Source organism: Pongo abelii, chromosome 14 (assembly GCF_028885655.2).
Source record: "Pongo abelii isolate AG06213 chromosome 14, NHGRI_mPonAbe1-v2.0_pri, whole genome shotgun sequence".
Lineage (NCBI taxonomy): Eukaryota > Metazoa > Chordata > Mammalia > Primates > Hominidae > Pongo > Pongo abelii.
This window is the reverse complement of record NC_071999.2, coordinates 64,279,880-64,299,328: the sequence shown is the minus strand read 5'-3', so window position 1 is coordinate 64,299,328 and position 19,449 is coordinate 64,279,880.

Here is a 19,449-nt window from a genome sequence, read left to right as displayed (position 1 = left end):
ACATTCACACAGCTTTCAACCCATGTGCTAATGCCAGCAAGCAACTAATTTTTTTTCAAGTATTATTTCTTGAGAAAACCTGTCAAAAATGTGTTTCAAAAATATGTTTCCAAAATTAAATTTATGATCTCTAAAATATTTCTTCTAAAATAATTAATATAGTCAAATAAAATATAAGCTTTATCTACTTCTAAATATTTTTAAAATTCATAGATATCATAATCTTATAAACTAGAATATTAAAACAATTTTTGCAACTATAAACACCACAATTTTGTATATAATACAATGAAAGAGGAATTAACCTAACTTAAAATATTATAGACAGCCATCCTGATAACACAAATAGATATTCGAATTTTTGGTTCAGCATTCAATCTAATGACTGACTTTCTACTAGAGAGCAAAATATTTCCTATAAAATTTTTAGAATACAATCAGGGAATTATAAAATTATTTAAAGAATATTTTCTGGCTGGGAGCTGGAGCCTGTGAGTCGGAGTCTGAGACAATAATGCTGTTTTGCCCAGGCTGGGAAAATGAGTTGATCCTGGAGGAGGGACAGTGTTGTCACTGCTCCACCTACAACACCTGCCCTTCCAGTACAGTATCACCTATAAGATCACAAATTGGAAGGATCCAAAGCTGAAAGAAGTGGATAATGTGCTTGGGGGAGCAGCTGCCTGGGAGAGCAACTGCCTAGGAGAATGTCCACTGTCCTGCCCAGCCATGTCCCCAATGCGAACACCCTCCTGTTCACTTCATGCAGCACAAGACACCCTGCAGATGAGCCAATGACTGCCTTCTACAATGGCAGCAGTGCTCAGTGTGGACACTGCTGGGGGAATTAGGGCCAGGATGGCCCAGCTGCCTCAGTGTCTGCTTACCTTGTCCCCCAGGGTGGATTCTCAGCTGGCAGTATGAATTGTGGGTCCTGAGGATCTTTTCTGGTGGAAAGCTAACTCTTTTAGAGTGAAGAGCCAAAGTCTTAGGAACTGTAGCCTATCTGCCAGTCAGGGAGTTTTTGTGTGTGGGGAGGAGACCCATAGCTAAGTAAGCTCTGTTTAAAGTCCTGTTCTTTCGCCTTTTAATATTTATTGGCAGCTGACATTTCCTCACCACCAGTCAACATTCTTAAATACTTGTACTGTTTCCACAGCTTAGTTAGTACATTGTCCCTAAATATTTAACTATTAATTGTAAACTTATTTAATCAAAATTTTTTCTGAATATTTCATGAAAGATGATAAGGTCTAAAAAAGAATATTTTTTAGTTTATTACTCTTATAAAGACCTCTCCTCTGCAACACTTTCTTCTTTTTCAATTATTTAAAATTTCCAGAATCCTTTAGCATATCATCTAAATAGGTAAAACTAAGTAGAGATGTTTGATGAGTATTAAAAGCTGATTTGCGATGACATTTCTCAAGAAAAATAGGTGACATTTGTGGCAACCAACAGCATGCCATTTTTAAAAATTATTTTCTTTTGTAGGTAAAATAAAGCTTGATGATAATTGTCAATAGTAATCCATCAGGTTTTATGAATTTATATAGTGCCATTTATCTGACTCTACTTGGAGCCTACTTATACAGCCATTTTATGAATAATGGTATTTTATTCCAGATACACAGTATACTAGTTTGACTATGTAGTCAAGCATTAGTCTACATTAAGCTTTATTATCTGTTTTTAGGTATATACTCTCTATGCTTTTAAATACATTCTTGGCCATTTTTCAAAGCTTAATGCTATTTAAGGTTCTTGCCAAAGCTAGAAAATTTATAATGAAATAAATACTCTCTGCTGTTATCAAATGACAATATTTCCTACTAGTTACTCCAAATTATAAATACAGCTTCCTGTTTTATTGACAAATAAGTAACTATATTTTAAAATAAATTGGAAGACTATGCCTTTGAAATCTTTTTTCAAGATTTTTATGGCTCTTTATTTTGCTGTGCGTAGCAATATATAACTAAAAGAGATTTAAATATTAAATACTTATACTATGTTGGTTGATGAAATAAAGACTTCCAAGTATGAAAGGATAATAAAAAAAATTGCAGAGGGACCTAGGAATAAAGATAAAGAAAAAAGTCTTTTTAGACTTTTATCATCAAATAATATACTACAGACCATGATTTGGGTGAGAACAAACAAGCAAGTGTTTTCTACCTTATGATAAGGTTCTTTTGTATATTTCAAGGTATTGTTTCATGAATTACGAAAGAGTGATACTAATGAGGTACATACTGAGTGACTGGAATGTTCTCACTTTGTTAACATGGCCAATCACATTAAGTTTGTCTCATCACCCGAACGCCCCTAGCAGAGAAAATTGCCAATAATCAGAGAAAATCAAGGTAGAAAATTGATGCTTTCTGGACACTTGAAGCAACATAGGTCAGGATGCCCTTCAAGAGCACACTAACAAGATGATCCAGGAAAGCTCCTGCCAATTTGGTTGAGGAGTGTCATTTGATCATTGTTCAAACTTTCAAAAGATCTTAAAGCTAGACAAAGTATTGGCTCGAGATGGGTATAAAGTCAGGATTAACATTTACTGTCTCCCCTTTCACTGTTTTTCTATATTTCTCTGTCAATAAATATGGAACAAACAATCTCACACGTTAGAGTAACATAAAGTAATTGGGTATATTTTTAGCCTTTTCTTTAAATCAATATTAAGCAGCATTAGAATGAAACATATTTTCATACATATTTGTTATATTATTCTCAGGCATAGCACTGGGCAGAGATTATTGCCTTGTGATGTAGGGAAAAGTAGTACTGGTTCAAATCCTTGTACAACTCCTTGTGATTTGGAGCAGGCCACTCATCTCTAAAGCCCAGTTTCCTTGTATGTAGGTTAGAGATAACACTATGTATCTTATAGAATTGTTGTTAGGATTAAGTAGACAAGAAATGAATAGCATTGGCACATCTAAAGTCACTCAATTAACAACGTATCTCTTTTTTTGATCATGTTATTAATTTTCCTGTGTTTAACTTTATATTCCAAGAAGCTGGCAAATAATTTCAAACACACAGGGTCTCACTTGCAACTACTAAAATAATTTAATATAGTGCAAATACATAGGAATAAAAGCACATGCAAAGCCATTAAAATATAAATGACTTCCAAATGGCACTGAATTTAGACCTGGAATGAAATAGAGACGAATTCTTTGGTTCACTTATGTAGATTTTCTCTTACCTAAGAGTTATCTCTGTAACCTTAATAAGAAGAGTTCCTTTAACTTGTTTTGCAACACCTTATGGCTTGAATGTATAAACAAAATTATAAAGCGCATCTGAAGTGTGAGATATAGTTGAAATCCATTTATGACATGTGTTATAAGTGTTAAGGAAGTGAGAGTCATGTGATTTGCTCAGGAGACATAGTATTTCATCTCCAGTATAGCGTTTAGAGTGTTCTTCAGCTGCTAAGAAAGTAACACATAACGTGTGGCATACCTCTCACTTCAGCAATCAACAAGCATACAACAGTACTGCTGCCTGTATAACACCAAATGCATAGGTATCATAAGGGTGTTATACCGCTACTCCATGAATTTCACTGATTAAAATGCTCTCAAATAAGAATGTGTCCAGTTCAACAAGTACCCCGTGTAGCACCTACTATTTACATTTCAAATAACATTATGCTGCTAAGTGATACAGCCTAGGCAACGTTCTTTCTGAGAAAACATATACCCACCACAGCATAGTTCTATAGATAATATTCCCATCACATAATATTGCCCATATTTGCAGTGAAATATGTGAAACTTTAATTAGTAATGTCACAAAAATTTTGTTAACCGTTATGTATGGCTCTTGTTTTTTATGCTCAATGGTATTAAAATTTATTTGTATTCATTCAGAGAAAATAATAGGTTATTTTTCAAATCTACATATAAGGAGTTAAACTTTCTAGAAATACTGGTATTCACCAACAACACTTTTATGCAGAAATCAGAAGATTCTGTCTGAAGAACTACAGTAACAATACTTTCTTCTCATGTAGGTACCTGATTGCAATAGATACCTGAAAACATTCATGCTTCAGTCAGATTTCAAACAATATCAAACAAAAGAGAGGTAGCAATGACTAAAAATAAGCAATACTAGTAACCATCAAGAAAACATCCAAGTAAAGCTCTGACTTTAATACACTGAAAAGCACAAAATTCAGAGTTTAAAAAATGTTATTACACACACAATTGTAACCATATTATTTAATTTCTTCATCTATGAAGACAGTAATTTGAAAGAGGAGGTCATGGAAAATATTTATTTATTTATTTATTGAGACAGAGTCTCACTTTGTTGCCCAGGATGGAGCACAGTGGCGCAATCTCAGCTCACTGTCACCTCTGCCTTCATGGATCAAACCATCCTCCCACCTCAGCCTCTCTGGTAGCTGGGACTACAGACATGTGCCACCATGCCTGGCTAATTTTTGCATTTTTTTTTTTTTTTTTTTATTGTAGAGACAGGGTTTTGCCATGTTGACCATTCTAGTCTTGAACCTCTGGGATCAAGCCATCTGCCCACCTCGGCCTCCCAATGTGTTGGGATTACAGGCATGAGCCACTATGCCCGGCCTAGGAAGACATTTTTAATAGAAGTGCTAGCTAAAGAAAGGAGAGAAGAAACCTGTCACAGAATGCATAATAATCAATGAATGCATTTACCAAGTATTTGTTGTTTCCTACATATATGGACTCAGATGCAAAGATGAACAAACATACATGTGGCCTTAAAGTGATTGAAATTACTCAGTTTTGTTTATAATTTTCTTGTTGGGAAAGAATGAAAATTTAATAGATAAAACAAGTAAAATTTTATTATCTGCGTACTTCTCTTATCTGAATACCTTCCCTAGAATTAGACAAATTAGCTGATAAGATATCCATCATTTAATGTTTACTCCCATAAGTGACAGTGGATAATAGCAGAGCACAAAAATTTAGTTTCTTTTCAGATATCCTGTGTACCATATTTCCTTTAGGTGTGTTTTTATTCCATGTAATAATATTTTGCCATAATTTTAAGTTCATAATTCCTATATGTAGTTTTTCTTATTTCTTCCTATATCTACTCATCTACTGTATGTATTGCTTCAGTCATTTCTCCTGTTTTTTGTTTAATGCCTGTAGTGTCCTAGGTGCCCTCATGTTGGGTTCTGAAGAGGACATAAAAATTAACAAAGTGAAATTGTATTCAAGAAAACATTTTTAACCTAGATGGGAAGACTCACACGTGAATAATGCATCACAAGTGCCATAGTAGAGTTTTGAAGGAAGCTATTGATGTCAAAGCTGGAATAAGCATTTCTACCCAGGGAAGCTCGGCAAAACTTTGTAGGAGACAGGAAAATTAAGCAAGGTAGCGGGAGTTAAGTAGGAGTTTGCCAGTGAAGAATAAGTGGAAAAAATGTATTGCAGAATATGGAACATAGAGTTTGGAAGTAATGCTAAAAACTGACAAAGCATTGAGGAATATGAAACTTTAGGCAGATAATCTTGGAAGTGAAAAAAATAGCCAAGGGCATTGGTTGTTTCATGTAAAATGATTTGTTGGCTCTATGCATTGTTGACATGGTTTTCGGTTAGGGCGAATATCAAAGGAATTATTGGAGTAAAAACCATTGTCCTCCAAACTTCCTTATCAACTTGGAAAAAGGCTGTTCTTTTAGTCTCCTAAGTATGAAAAACTGTTACACACGTTTTAGAAAACACGTAACTCCAAATTTGTTTCTTATGTTTTTGTTCGTCTTGTTTTGGTTTTGGTTACACAGGGAGGGAGTCTATCAGTTGCTAAGATATTCTTAGTATCTTGTGTTGATAATACCTCTAGCCTATGGAATAGATACAAAGACCAAGCAGGAACAGAGGCGTAAGATCTGAGGGTCTGTCCCTCAAAAAAAAGAGACATGTTCATTAGTACTTACAAGAGCATAATTGGGAGCAGATATTTACCTGGGGCCTATTATATATACCAAGAATCAGGTAAAATATAAAGCGATAAATCCTTACAGTTAGAAAAAAATTTCAGAGTCATGTCATCCTAATTTTTTCACAATTAAGAAATTTTCCACAACATCCTTGGCAAATGGTCATTAAACATTTTATCATTTCCCCAATGCTCACTTCTTAGAAGGAAATCCATTTACCAGTCCATATCATTTTAAATATCCTCCTGATAAGGAGTCATATCTGACTCTCTCTTTTACTCATACTAGTTTCTACCTCTGGAAATTCCAAGAATAAGTCTACTTCCCCTTACACACAGTAGACTTTCACATATTTGAAGATTTCAGTCAAGCATACTTCTCTCTCTCCAGGCTAAACATTCCACATTCCACATTTTACAGGTATGGTTTTGGGGACTCATCACCACTCCTGCTCCCATTTCCTGCACACTTTTGGGCTTAACTCCATGACCTAAATAAAGGCATGGAAAGCTCCCCTTACAGCATTGTTACCTTTTTTGGAACAATATGATACCTCTGGCTCAAATTACTTTCATGTTTACCTAAACCTCTTGCATTTTTACCCAAACTGCAATTAATTACTGTTTCTTCCAGCCTGTATTTTTATATTTAATTGTTGAACAAAACAGAGGTGCATAGAATTTAAATGAAAACTTTAAATATCCTGATTCCACTATCCAATAATTTAGTTATTCCTCTTAAATTACAGCATCTCAAAAATATCTTAGATACAGATTCTGTGGCTTCATCTGATGTATGATTAAAAACATTTCACAGGACAATACCCAGGACACCTTCTAAGATGTGCCCTCAGAGGCTGGTTTCTAGATTGAACATAATCCAGGAGTCACCACTTTGTGTAGCCTTCTATTAGTCTACTGTGGGTACTGTTGCTAGACCTCATTTCTCTACCTTGTTCAAAGGAATATTATGAAGGATTCTGTCAAACGTCACCTTCTCAAACGGTTTTGAACTAAGCTTGATGACTGGCCTTATGTACTCATGGGGTAAACTGTATCACTTTCTCTTTCCCTTGTTTATAACAAATGTTCTCATGTATTTGGTTTTTCAATGAATGGAATATAAATTATGCAAGGGGCGACCTCATAAGGCAAGTGAAACTGTTATGCAGAAACACAAATTATGTTATCTATGCTTCAAAATAATTTTAAAAATCAAAAAGATATGAGGATACTTGAAATAAGAAACATGTACAAAAATTACTAAAATAAAAGATTAAATACTTGTCGGTTAAGAATACTTGTTAACTTTGTGCATTATAATAAACTAGGCACATCACGCATTGCTATTTATTGTCTTATCAAAGAAAATATGCAATAGTTTTATTTTTTCTTGCCTTAGTCTCCATATTATAGTGTGAATTTTATACAATTTATATAATCCTGACATTTCACCTTAAAATATAAGCTTCTTAAGGGCAAGGGCTGAATCTTAATCACCAAGCAGCCACAGGGCTTTCCTAGCACAGAATCTGGCACTGGAAATCTATTTTTTTAAAAACATACAGATGTGTGTAATAAATGAATGTTTATAGGCTTCTTGAACTGTTAAATGCAAGTTGTACTACCCTACCACTTAGCCCAGATAGCCAAATTAATCATTTTGTTACATAGACTTCACTCATATTTTCTATCTGCATGTTGGAGTGTCTATCTAAAATAATTTTGGTTTTGGCACAGTAGATATTAAACTGACAGTGTGTAGCCAGAAGGCTTGGTAGATTATTAAGGCATCTCTTGCAACCTAATAATGAGAAACCTATGTTATCAGTACAGAAGTAAGTGCTTGTCTTGTGTCCTGTGGCAGAAGGGTATTCATTCAGATCAATTGAAAGTTGTATCACATTATTTTGAAATAAATTAAAAAGAAGTACAGTTAGGACACAAATATCTTTCTTGGATTTTGATTGGAATTTAATGTGGAGAGTCCATTCCTACCTACTCTGATTCTCCCAGTGGTATTATGCTTCAGACTTTGAAGGAATCTTCATAGCCTGAGATCTGTGCTGAGATCACATAGCTTGGCATATAGTGAGTCCTGTCTATAGAATCAAAGGCTAACTGTAGATCAATACTGCTGACAAAGGCTTGCATTGTTCTCAGATATCTTCTCAGTAAGGTGAAAATTTTCCACAAGTGCAGATAAAAAATAGGGTAGATGTTTAGCAATGGTCAACAGTGGAATAGCTTTATCTGAGACCCTCATTTTTCTTATAAAGGATATTTTAGTAAGGGGCCCAGTTCTGTGGCATTCCAAATTATAATCCTCCCCAGGGAGGTCCTCATTCATCCTTTCTAAGTTGAATTGTATGAGCATATTTGAAATTTGTGAACATGTTTTTAGCAATGATAACCTTATTCTTCAGTCAAATTATTTGGATCTATCTTTCTAAATACCAGATCCAACAAGTGCTTTAGTACTCACAACTAACAGATGCGCTTAACCAGTTATGATTCCTTATGTTATTATCTCTCATGAGTGATAAAACATGTAACTAAAGCCAGTATTAAAACAAAGCGTGTGTTGGCTCACTTATCTGAAAAGTCCCAAGGTACGGCTGTGTCAGTCAAGCCTGATCCCGTGGCCCAATAATGCCACCCATTTTTCTTACCACTCTGCTTTCTGTTGTGTTGGCTTCAGCTCAGTCCTCACACAGTCCTGCTTCTCATGCAGTGAAGTGTTGCCTTTCTCTACCCTTTTCCAGCTGATCCTTTCTTTATCCAGAGATAGATGGAAGAAATTAGTCAATTCCCAGTGCTTATTTTTGTTAAAACTATGGCTTTTTAATTTACAGATTTTCTTGTGTGAATAACAGCCACTTAACAAGTTTTTAAGGCTCTTTTAGATCCATAATTTGATCTGACCCTGATAATCATCCCAGGAAGTAGACAAAGATTTTATTATTACCTTTCCTTTACAAAGTCAGGGAGTCAATTTCTTGTTTGAGGTCACAGTTAATAGGGGCTAAACAGGGATTAAAGATAGACTTTCTTATCCTAGATCTTACGCATTTTTATCTCTACCATGATACCTCTGCATTGTTCTGGAAATGAGGTAAAGGTGATGCTGTTGTACCAACAGGAGCCTAGTTTGTGAGTGGGGTTGACTGTACTGATCTGGCGTAGGCCAGCAATGCACCTGACTGTTCATCTGATGCCTGCACCTCTTGTTCCACATTTGAAAAGGAAAGAACAAAAAGGTGGATGAAAATAAATAAAACAAAGATACATTGACAGATAGTACTTTAAAGAAAAATGAGATGAAACAGTAAAAGTAGACAAGGTGAAAACACAAAATTCAACTGAACAGACAGAATATCCTCAAAGGCCTAAGTTAAGTCTTTTGTCTGAATTTAAAATAGTTAAAAGCAAGAAGTTAGTGCAGTGCCAGAGCAAGAATCAGGGCTACTGTAGAAATCAAAGGGTGCAGCTGTACTGAAGACTATAGGTGGAATTTGTGGGTTTGATATCACCAAACATTTGTAGCAAGCAAGGATGGAAACAGAGAAATAACCAAAGACATGAAGAAAAGAAAGGTTTTTCTAAAGTTAGAATGTTAATTGGTGGTAAGAAGAAGATACATAAATTCCACAAAATTTCAATTTCCTATGATTCGAACCAATTTAATCCAAATCTTAGGAATAAGGGAACCACACCTAACTTCTTGTTTAAGAGTAAAAGAAGTATAGGCTATCAGAAACCAGAAACTCTTTCAGAAGTGTAGGAATTAGCTAATAGAGGTTTCTAATGCCCAACTCAAAAGCCAAAACAATGGGAACTCCTGTTTAAAATACAAACGTTCTAGATTCATTTCTGAAGATTTTGATTTAGTACTTTGAGATGTGGTCAAGAATTGGTCATTTTAACCTGAGCCTTAAGACCTTTTTACTAATTGGGCCTGTCCTTGTCAGTTGGGAACCTTTGGTTTAGTGAAGTCTCAACTGTGAAATAAAAGATAAATATACAGAAAGACAAACGCTCATTTTAGTTAAAGGATTTTGAACTAAGTATTGAGACTGTGCTATGTAATTCTCAGGTGACTATCCACAATGTTGTCAACGTATGCAGAATCTCTGTTAGCACTTTATCCATGATTCAAATAAATTATGACTGTGATAAATGCTGAGGTTTTTTTTCCAGAGCATTGATTTGTCAGTTTTATCAAATGTTGTCAAATGTGAAGGCAAATGCAATGTTTTGTCTTTGTTGGGCATTCTGACAATCTTAGCAAAGTGTTAATGCTTCTGTGAGTAGGGCTTAATATGTTTCTGAGCTTATTTTGATCCTTACAGCAAGAGAAATTATTAGTAAAAATCAGTACGTATGTGGCACTTTTCATCTTCAAAATGCTTTGGAAATATTAACTAATCTATGTCCCTGTTCACAAAATGTAGCACAAGCCTTATTACTGCAGGGGAAGAAAATCTGTCAGAAATCTGCTATGGGAGCTGTTGCACAGCATGCCATGGTTTCTGCAGATTCAGCACTTTGTCAAACTGCCAGTGGACATTGACAGAGAGCAAATATAATTTGGAAAGAAATGGCAATAGAACCCCAGAGCTGGCAGAATGGAGGCTGTGGGAAACAAAAAATTCAGAGCCCATTGGTGTTAGCTATATGTAATATGCATCCGACCTTCATTTGATGTTTTGCTTTTATTTTACCAAACTTGGTATAATTATAATTAATAAAATTCCGTATTAATAACAAAAGAACATAACAGTTATATGGTAGATTTAAGTACAAATCTAGAAAATAGGGACCAAGACATTGAGAATTTTTGAGGTTCTATTGCAAAACCTTGTGGACTTTTCCAAGGGGAAAAACATTCATGTATTTTTTATTTTTTTTTCAAATGTTTAAATTTTATAGACATTTTTATTTTACTAATAATCTTTAAGACCATCTTTATTTCCCAGGGATTACTAAAGTCACGTAAACTAAAAGGCATTAAAGTTTTTATTTTTCTGACAAAACGTTTGATTTAAGCACTTATTGTTTCTTTTTTGTTGTTGTTGTTGTTTTGTTTTTTGTTTTTCTTTTTTTTTATTTTTATTTTTTTAATTATTATTATACTTTAGGTTTTATGGTACATGTGCGCAATGTGCAGGTAAGTTACATATGTATACCTGTGCCATGCTGGTGCGCTGCACCCACCAACTCGTCATCTAGCATTAGGTATATCTCCCAATGCTATCCCTCCCCCTTCCCCCCACCCCACAACAGTCCCCGAAGTGTGATGTTCCCCTTCCTGTGTCCATGTGTTCTCATTGTTCAATTCCCACCTATGAGTGAGAATATGTGATGTTTGGTTTTTTGTTCTTGCGATAGTTTACTGAGAATGATGATTTGCAATTTCATCCATGTCCCTACAAAGGACATGAACTCATCATTTTTTATGGCTGCATAGTATTCCATGGTGTATATGTGCCACATTTTCTTAATCCAGTCTATCATTGTTGGACATTTGGGTTTGTTCCAAGTCTTTGCTATTGTGAATAATGCCGCAATAAACATACGTGTGCATGTGTCTTTATAGCAGCATGATTTATACTCCTTTGGGTATATACCCAGTAATGGGATGGCTGGGTCGAATGGAATTTCTAGTTCTAGATCCCTGAGGAATCGCCACACTGACTTCCACAAGGGTTGAACTAGTTTACAGTCCCACCAACAGTGTAAAAGTGTTCCTATTTCTCCACATCCTCTCCAGCACCTGTTGTTTCCTGACTTTTTAATGATTGCCATTCTAACTGGTGTGAGATGGTGTCTCATTGTGGTTTTGATTTGCATTTCTCTGATGGCCAGTGATGGTGAGCATTTTTTCATGTGTTTTTTGGCTGCATAAATGTCTTCTTTTGAGAAGTGTCTGTTCATGTCCTTCGCCCACTTTTTGATGGGGTTGTTTGTTTTTTTCTTGTAAATTTGTTGGAGTTCATTGTAGATTCTGGATATTAGCCCTTTGTCAGATGAGTAGGTTGCAAAAATTTTCTCCCATTTTGTAGGTTGCCTGCTCACTCTGATGGTAGTTTCTTTTGCTGTGCAGAAGCTCTTTAGTTTAATTAGATCTCATTTGTCAATTTTGGCTTTTGTGGCCATTGCTTTTGGTGTTTTAGACATGAAGTCCTTGCCCATGCCTATGTCCTGAATGGTAATGCCTAGGTTTTCTTCTAGGGTTTTTATGGTTTTAGGTCTAACATTTAAGTCTTTAATCCATCTTGAATTGATTTTTGTATAAGGTGTAAGGAAGGGATCCAGTTTCAGCTTTCTCCATATGGCTAGCCAGTTTTCCCAGCACCATTTATTAAATAGGGAATCCTTTCCCCATTGCTTGTTTTTCTCAGGTTTGTCAAAGATCAGATAGTTGTAGATATGTGGCATTATTTCTAAGGGCTCTGTTCTGTTCCATTGATCTATATCTCTGTTTTGGTACCAGTACCATGCTGTTTTGGTTACTGTAGCCTTGTAGTATAGTTTGAAGTCAGATAGTGTGATGCCTCCAGCTTTGTTCTTTTGGCTTAGGATTGACTTGGCGATGCAGCCTCTTTTTTGGTTCCATATGAACTTTAAAGTATTTTTTCCAATTCCGTGAAGAAAGTCATTGGTAGCTTCATGGGGATGGCATTGAATCTGTAAATTACCTTGGGAAGGATGGCCATTTTCACGATATTGATTCTTCCTACCCATGAGCATGGAATGTTCTTCCATTTGTTTGTATCCTCTTTTATTTCCTTGAGTAGTGGTTTGTAGTTCTCCTTGAAGAGGTCCTTCACATCCCTTGTAAGTTGGATTCCTAGGTATTTTATTCTGTTTGAAGCAATTGTGAATGGGAGTTCACTCATGATTTGGCTCTCTGTATGTCTGTTATTGATGTATAAGAATGCTTGTGATTTTTGTACATTGATTTTGTACCCTGAGACTTTGCTGAAGTTGCTTATCAGCTTAAGGAGATTTTGGGCTGAGACAATGGGTTTTTCTAGATATACAATCATGTCATCTGCAAACAGGGACAATTTGACTTCCTCTTTTCCTAATTGAATACTCTTTATTTCCTTCTCCTGCCTAATTGCCCTGGCAAGAACTTCCAACACTATGTTGAATAGAAGTGGTGAGAGAGGGCATCCCTGTCTTGTGCCAGTTTTCAAAGGGAATGCTTCCAGTTTTTGCCCATTCAGTATGATATTGGCTGTGGATTTGTCATAGATAGCTCTTATTATTTTGAGATACATCCCATCAATACCTAATTTATTGAGAGTTTTTAGCATGAAGGGTTGTTGAATTTTGTCAAAGGCCTTTTCTGCATCTATTGAGATAATCATGTGGTTTTTGTCTTTGATTCTGTTTATATGCTGGATTACATTTATTGATTTGCGTATATTGAACCAGCCTTGCATCCCAGGGATGAAGCCCACTTGATCATGGTGGATAAGCTTTTTGATGTGCTGCTGGATTCTGTTTGCCAGTATTTTATTGAGGATTTTTGCATCAATGTTCATCAAGGATATTGGTCTAAAATTCTCTTTTTTTGTTGTGTCTCTGCCCGGCTTTGGTATCAGGATGATGCTGGCCTCATAAAATGAGTTAGGGAGGATTCCCTCTTTTTCTATTGATTGGAATAGTTTCAGAAGGAATGGTACCAGTTCCTCCTTGTACCTCTGGTAGAATTCGGCTGTGAACCCATCTGGTCCTGGACTTTTTTTGGTTGGTAAGCTATTGATTATTGCCACAATTTCAGCTCCTGTTATTGGTCTATTCAGAGATTCAACTTCTTCCTGGTTTAGTCTTGGGAGGGTGCATGTGTTGAGGAATTTATCCATTTCTTCTAGATTTTCTAGTTTATTTGCATAGAGGTGTTTGTAGTATTCTCTGATGGTAGTTTGTATTTCTGTGGGATCAGTGGTGATATCCCCTTTATCATTTTTTATTGCATCTATTTGATTCTTCTTTTTTTCTTTATTAATCTTGCTAGCGGTATATCAATTTTGTTGATCCTTTCAAAAAACCAGCTCCTGGATTCATTAATTTTTTGAAGGGTTTTTTGTGTCTCTATTTCCTTCAGTTCTGCTCTGATTTTAGTTATTTCTTGCCTTCTGCTAGCTTTTGAATGTGTTTGCTCTTGCTTTTCTAGTTCTTTTAATTGTGATGTTAGGGTGTCAATTTTGGATCTTTCCTGCTTTCTCTTGTGGGCATTTAGTGCTATAAATTTCCCCCTACACACTGCTTTGAATGCATCCCAGAGATTCTGGTATGTTGTGTCTTTGTTCTCGTTGGTTTCAAAGAACATCTTTATTTCTGCCTTCATTTCGTTATGTACCCAGTAGTCATTCAGGACCAGGTTGTTCAGTTTCCATGTAGTTGAGCAGTTTTGAGTGAGATTCTTAATCCTGAGTTCTAGCTTGATTGCACTGTGATCTGAGAGATAGTTTGTTATAATTTCTGTTCTTTTACATTTATTGAGGAGAGCTTTACTTCCAAGTATGTGGTCAATTTTGGAATAGGTGTGGTGTGGTGCTGAAAAAAATGTATATTCTGTTGATTTGGGTGGAGAGTTCTGTAGATGTCTATTAGGTCCGCTTGGTGCAGAGCTGAGTTCAATTCCTGGGTATCCTTGTTGACGTTCTGTCTCATTGATCTGTCTAATGTTGACAGTGGGGTGTTAAAGTCTCCCATTATTAATGTGTGGGAGTCTAAGTCTCTTTGTAGGTCACTCAGGACTTGCTTTATGAATCTGGGTGCTCCTGTATTGGGTGCATATATATTTAGGATAGTTAGCTCTTCTTGTTGAATTAATCCCTTTACCATTATGTAATGGCCTTCTTTGTCTCTTTTGATCTTTGTTGGTTTAAAGTCTGTTTTATCAGAGACTAGGATTGCAACCCCTGCCTTTTTTTGTTTTCCATTTGCTTGGTAGATCTTCCTCCATCCTTTTATTTTGAGCCTATGTGTGTCTCTGCACGTGAGATGGGTTTCCTGAATACAGCACACTGATGGGTCTTGAGTCTTTATCCAATTTGCCAGTCTGTGTCTTTTAATTGGAGCATTTAGTCCATTTACATTTAAAGTTAATATTGTTATGTGTGAATTTGATCCTGTCATTGTGATGTTAGCTGGTTATTTTGCTCGTTAGTTGATGCAGTCTCTTCCTAGTCTCACTGGTCTTTACATTTTGGCATGATTTTGCAGTGCCTGGTACCGGTTGTGCCTTTCCATGTTTAGCGCTTCCTTCAGGAGCTCTTTTAGGGCAGGCCTGGTGGTGACAAATTCTCTCAGCATTTGCTTGTCTGTAAAGTATTTTATTTCTCCTTGACTTATGAAGGTTAGTTTGGCTGGATATGAAATTCTGGGTTGAAAATTCTTTTCTTTAAGAATGTTGAATATTGGCCCCCACTCTCTTCTGGCTTGTAGGGTTTCTGCCAAGAGATCCGCTGTTAGTCTGATGGGCTTCCCTTTGATGGTAACCCGACCTTTCTCTCTGGCTGCCCTTAACATTTTTTCCTTCATTTCAACTTTGGTGAATCTGACAATTATGTGTCTTGGAGTTGCTCTTCTCGAGGAGTATCTTTGTGGCGTTCTCTGTATTTCCTGAATCTGAATGTTGGCCTGCCTTGCTAGATTGGGGAAGTTCTCCTGGATAATATCCTGCAGAGTGTTTTCCAACTTGTTTCCATTCTCCCCGTCACTTTCAGGTACACCAATCAGACGTAGATTTGGTCTTTTCACATAGTCCCACATTTCTTGGAGGCTTTGCTCATTTCTTTTTATTCTTTTTTCTCTAACCTTCCCTTCTCGCTTCATTTCATTCATTTCATCTTCCAGGGCTGACACCCTTTCTTCCATTTGATTGCATCGGCTCCTGAGGCTTCTGCATTCTTCACGTAGTTCTCGAGCCTTGGTTTTCAGCTCCATCAGCTCCTTTAAGCACTTCTCTGTATTGGTTATTCTAGTTATACATTCGTCTAAAGTTTTTTCAAAGTTTTCAACTTCTTTGCCTTTGGTTTGAATATCCTCCCGTAGCTCGGAATAATTTGATCATCTGAAGCCTTCTTCTCTCAGCTTGTCAAAGTCATTCTCTGTCCAGCTTTGTTCCGTTGCTGGTGAGGAACTGCGTTCCTTTGGAGGAGGAGAGGTACTCTGCTTTTTAGAGTTTCCAGTTTTTCTGCTCTGTTTTTTCCCCATCTTTGTGGTTTTATCTACTTTTGGTCTTTGATGATGGTGATGTACAGATGGGTTTTTGGTGTGGATGTCCTTTCTGTTAGTTTTCCTTCTAACAGACAGGACCCTCAGCTGCAGGTCTGTTGGAGTACCTGGCCGGCCGTGTGAGGTGTCAGTCTGCCCCTGCTGGGGGGTGCCTCCCAGTTAGGCTGCTCGGGGGTCAGGGGTCAGGGACCCACTTGAAGAGGCAGTCTGCCAGTTCTCAGATCTCCAGCTGCGTGCTGGGAGAACCACTGCTCTCCTCAAAGCTGTCAGACAGGGACATTTAAGTCTGCAGAGGTTACTGCTGTCTTTTTGTTTGCCTGTGCCCTGCCCCCAGAGGTGGAGCCTACAGAGGCAGGCAGGCCTCCTTGAGCTGTGGTGGGCTCCACCCAGTTCAAGCTTCCTGGCTGCTTTGTTTACCTAAGTGAGCCTGGGCAATGGCGGGCGCCCCTCCCCCAGCCTCGCTGCGGACTTGCTGTTTGATCTCAGACTGCTGTGCTAGCAATCAGCAAGACTCCGTGGGCATAGGACCCTCTGAGCCAGGTGCGGCCTATAATCTCCTGGGGCACCGTTTCCTAAGCCCGTTGGAAAAGCACAGTATTCGGGTGGGAGTGGCCCGATTTTCCAGGTGCCGTCTGTCACCCCTAGAAAGGGAACTCCCTGACCCCTTGCGCTTCCCGAGTGAGGCAATGCCTCACCCCTGCTTCGGCTGGTGCACGGTGCACTCACCCACTGACCTGCGCCCACTGTCTGGCACTCCCTAGTGAGATGAACACGGTACCTCAGATGGAAATGCAGAAATCACCTGTCTTCTGCGTCGCTCACGCTGGGAGCTGTGGACCGGAGCTGTTCCTATTTGGCCATCTTGGCTCCTCCCCCCAACATTCATGTATTTTAATAAAACTTTTCTTGTGACTTTTTTGTTATTTGGTTTTAACCACCATGAAAACTGGTCTGAAAGGTTTTATTTTGTGGAGGGCTATTATAAAATATTATAAGGCATTTTTTTATTATAATTTTTTTGTGTGACAGAGTTTCACTGTGTCACTCAGGCTGGAGTGTAGTGGCGCGATCTCAGCTCACTGCAAGCTCTGCCTCCCAGGTTCACACCATTCTCCTGCCTCTGCCTCCTGAGTAGCTGGGACTACAGATGCCCACCACTACACTGGCTAATGTTTTGTATTTTTTAGTAGAGACGGGGTTTCACTGTGTTAGCCAGGATGGTCTCGATCTCCTGACCCTGTGCTCAACCCGTCTCGACCTCCGAAAGTGCTGGGATTACAGGCGTGAGCCAGTGCACCCGGCCTATAGGGCATTATTATGTTTGCTACCTCCAAATTATCACTGATTCCTCTAACTCTTCATCTCAGTTTCAGTAAAGTGTGTTTTTCTCAAACTGAGACATGACTTCTGTGTTTGGCTTCTCCACGGCCTGGTTCACATTTGAATTAATTTTTAACAACCTCTTTAACCAATCGTATAAAAAAGCAAAACTTGAATGAGGTATGATTTTGTGGCTTTTCCTTTATATAGGTGTCTCTCATTAACATATTGGTTCATTCATTTTTCACTTATTTAGCCAAAATTATCTACTGATGAAATAATTTATGCAGGATGTTCAGCACTATCACAAAGTGAGTACTCAGAAAAATATTTTCCTACTATAATTATATCATACATACTGAAAAATGACCTATTAAGTGCCATTACTATTTATTTAACTTGCATTATTTCTTTAGAGCTTTCCTTAATCTTTTCACTTTTACGTAAATATTATTAGGATGGAAGGAAATTATTCAAACATCTGGGTAATGGACCCTTGCTTCCTTCTGAACTTGACCAATTATTTTCCTGCCCTGACCTTATTCTATAGATCTAGATCACCTAGTCTTAGGGAAAGCATTGATTATCTTTTATCTAATCTCTTAATTCTGAAGTAATTACCTACAATGAGCCTGGTTGCCTAGGCAGGATTCACTGATTTCTTTTTCCTTTCTAAAGACATGTGCTTGGTTTAGGTCTTGACTTCTGCCTCTCATAGTCATACATTTCCCACAATGGTGATTCTGTTCACTGGTGTAGGCCAGTCAGTGCCTTGAAATCCTCTGGCGACTGTTAATCTCCTGAAGGTAAGCCACCCTTGGATGGCTCAACTGGACTGAAGGGAAGGACAGTTAGAGGAAGAAGCTCAGGTGAATCAAAACCATATTCCCCACTTCTTGTTGGCAGCCATCTTAGGACCATGAAGAAAACCCACTTTTGGATGAAGCTGACCCTGAAGGTAGAAGTAGCAATAAGAAAATTCTTAGATGTTATCTCTGAAGCCCTAAATCAACTAATCTTAATATATTACTGGACTGTTATGATTGAAATAATTATATTTTCTCATTAATTGAGCCAGTCTGAGTGGAGGTGTTTCTTACTTGAATGGGAAGACTTTCTAACTGGTCCATTGTGCAACCCTCCTAGCCTTTTACTACCCAGTGGAGGACACTTGAAATCTGCCAAAAGATCCCTCGAATCCCAACTGCCAAATAACTTGGGCATAAAATGATAGTATCATAGGTAAGGGATATTAAGGTCATTCCATCCAACCACCTACCTGATATTTGACTCTTTTCTGTATCATCCCCATGAAAAGGACTTCTGAACTATGCAATCTATTATGGGGAATGCACACCTTTTGAAGAGGATGCATTTCTCTTTGGAAAGCAATGCTCTTTTTAAAAAACGTCTGTGCTAAGGACTTTAAAGGATTTTTTTTTTTTATTTAAACTTCAGGAACACCATATGAAGAAAGTTTTCATTATTACTTTTATTATCCCTATTATAGAGTTGAGGAAACAGAGGCTTAGAAAAGTTAAGTAAGTTGTCTGCAATTTTAAAACAAATAAATATCACAGATCATATGCTTGGTTTGAACATGGGGGTCTCTCCAAAATTCACATGTTGAAAGCTAATCACCAAGGTGATGGTATTTAAAAGTGGGAACCTTCAGGAGGTGGTTAAGTTATGAGGGCAGAATGGGAATAAGAACTCTTATATAAGAGGTTGAAGAGAGCACGCTAGAGCCTTTTGTCCTTCCACCCTTCTGCCATGTAAGGACTGAGCAACAAGGCCCTCACCAGACACCAAATCTGCTGGTGACTTGACTGTAGACTTCCCAGCCTCCGGAACTGGAAGAAATGCATTTCTTTTCTCATGAATAACCTAGTCTCAGGCATTTTGTTA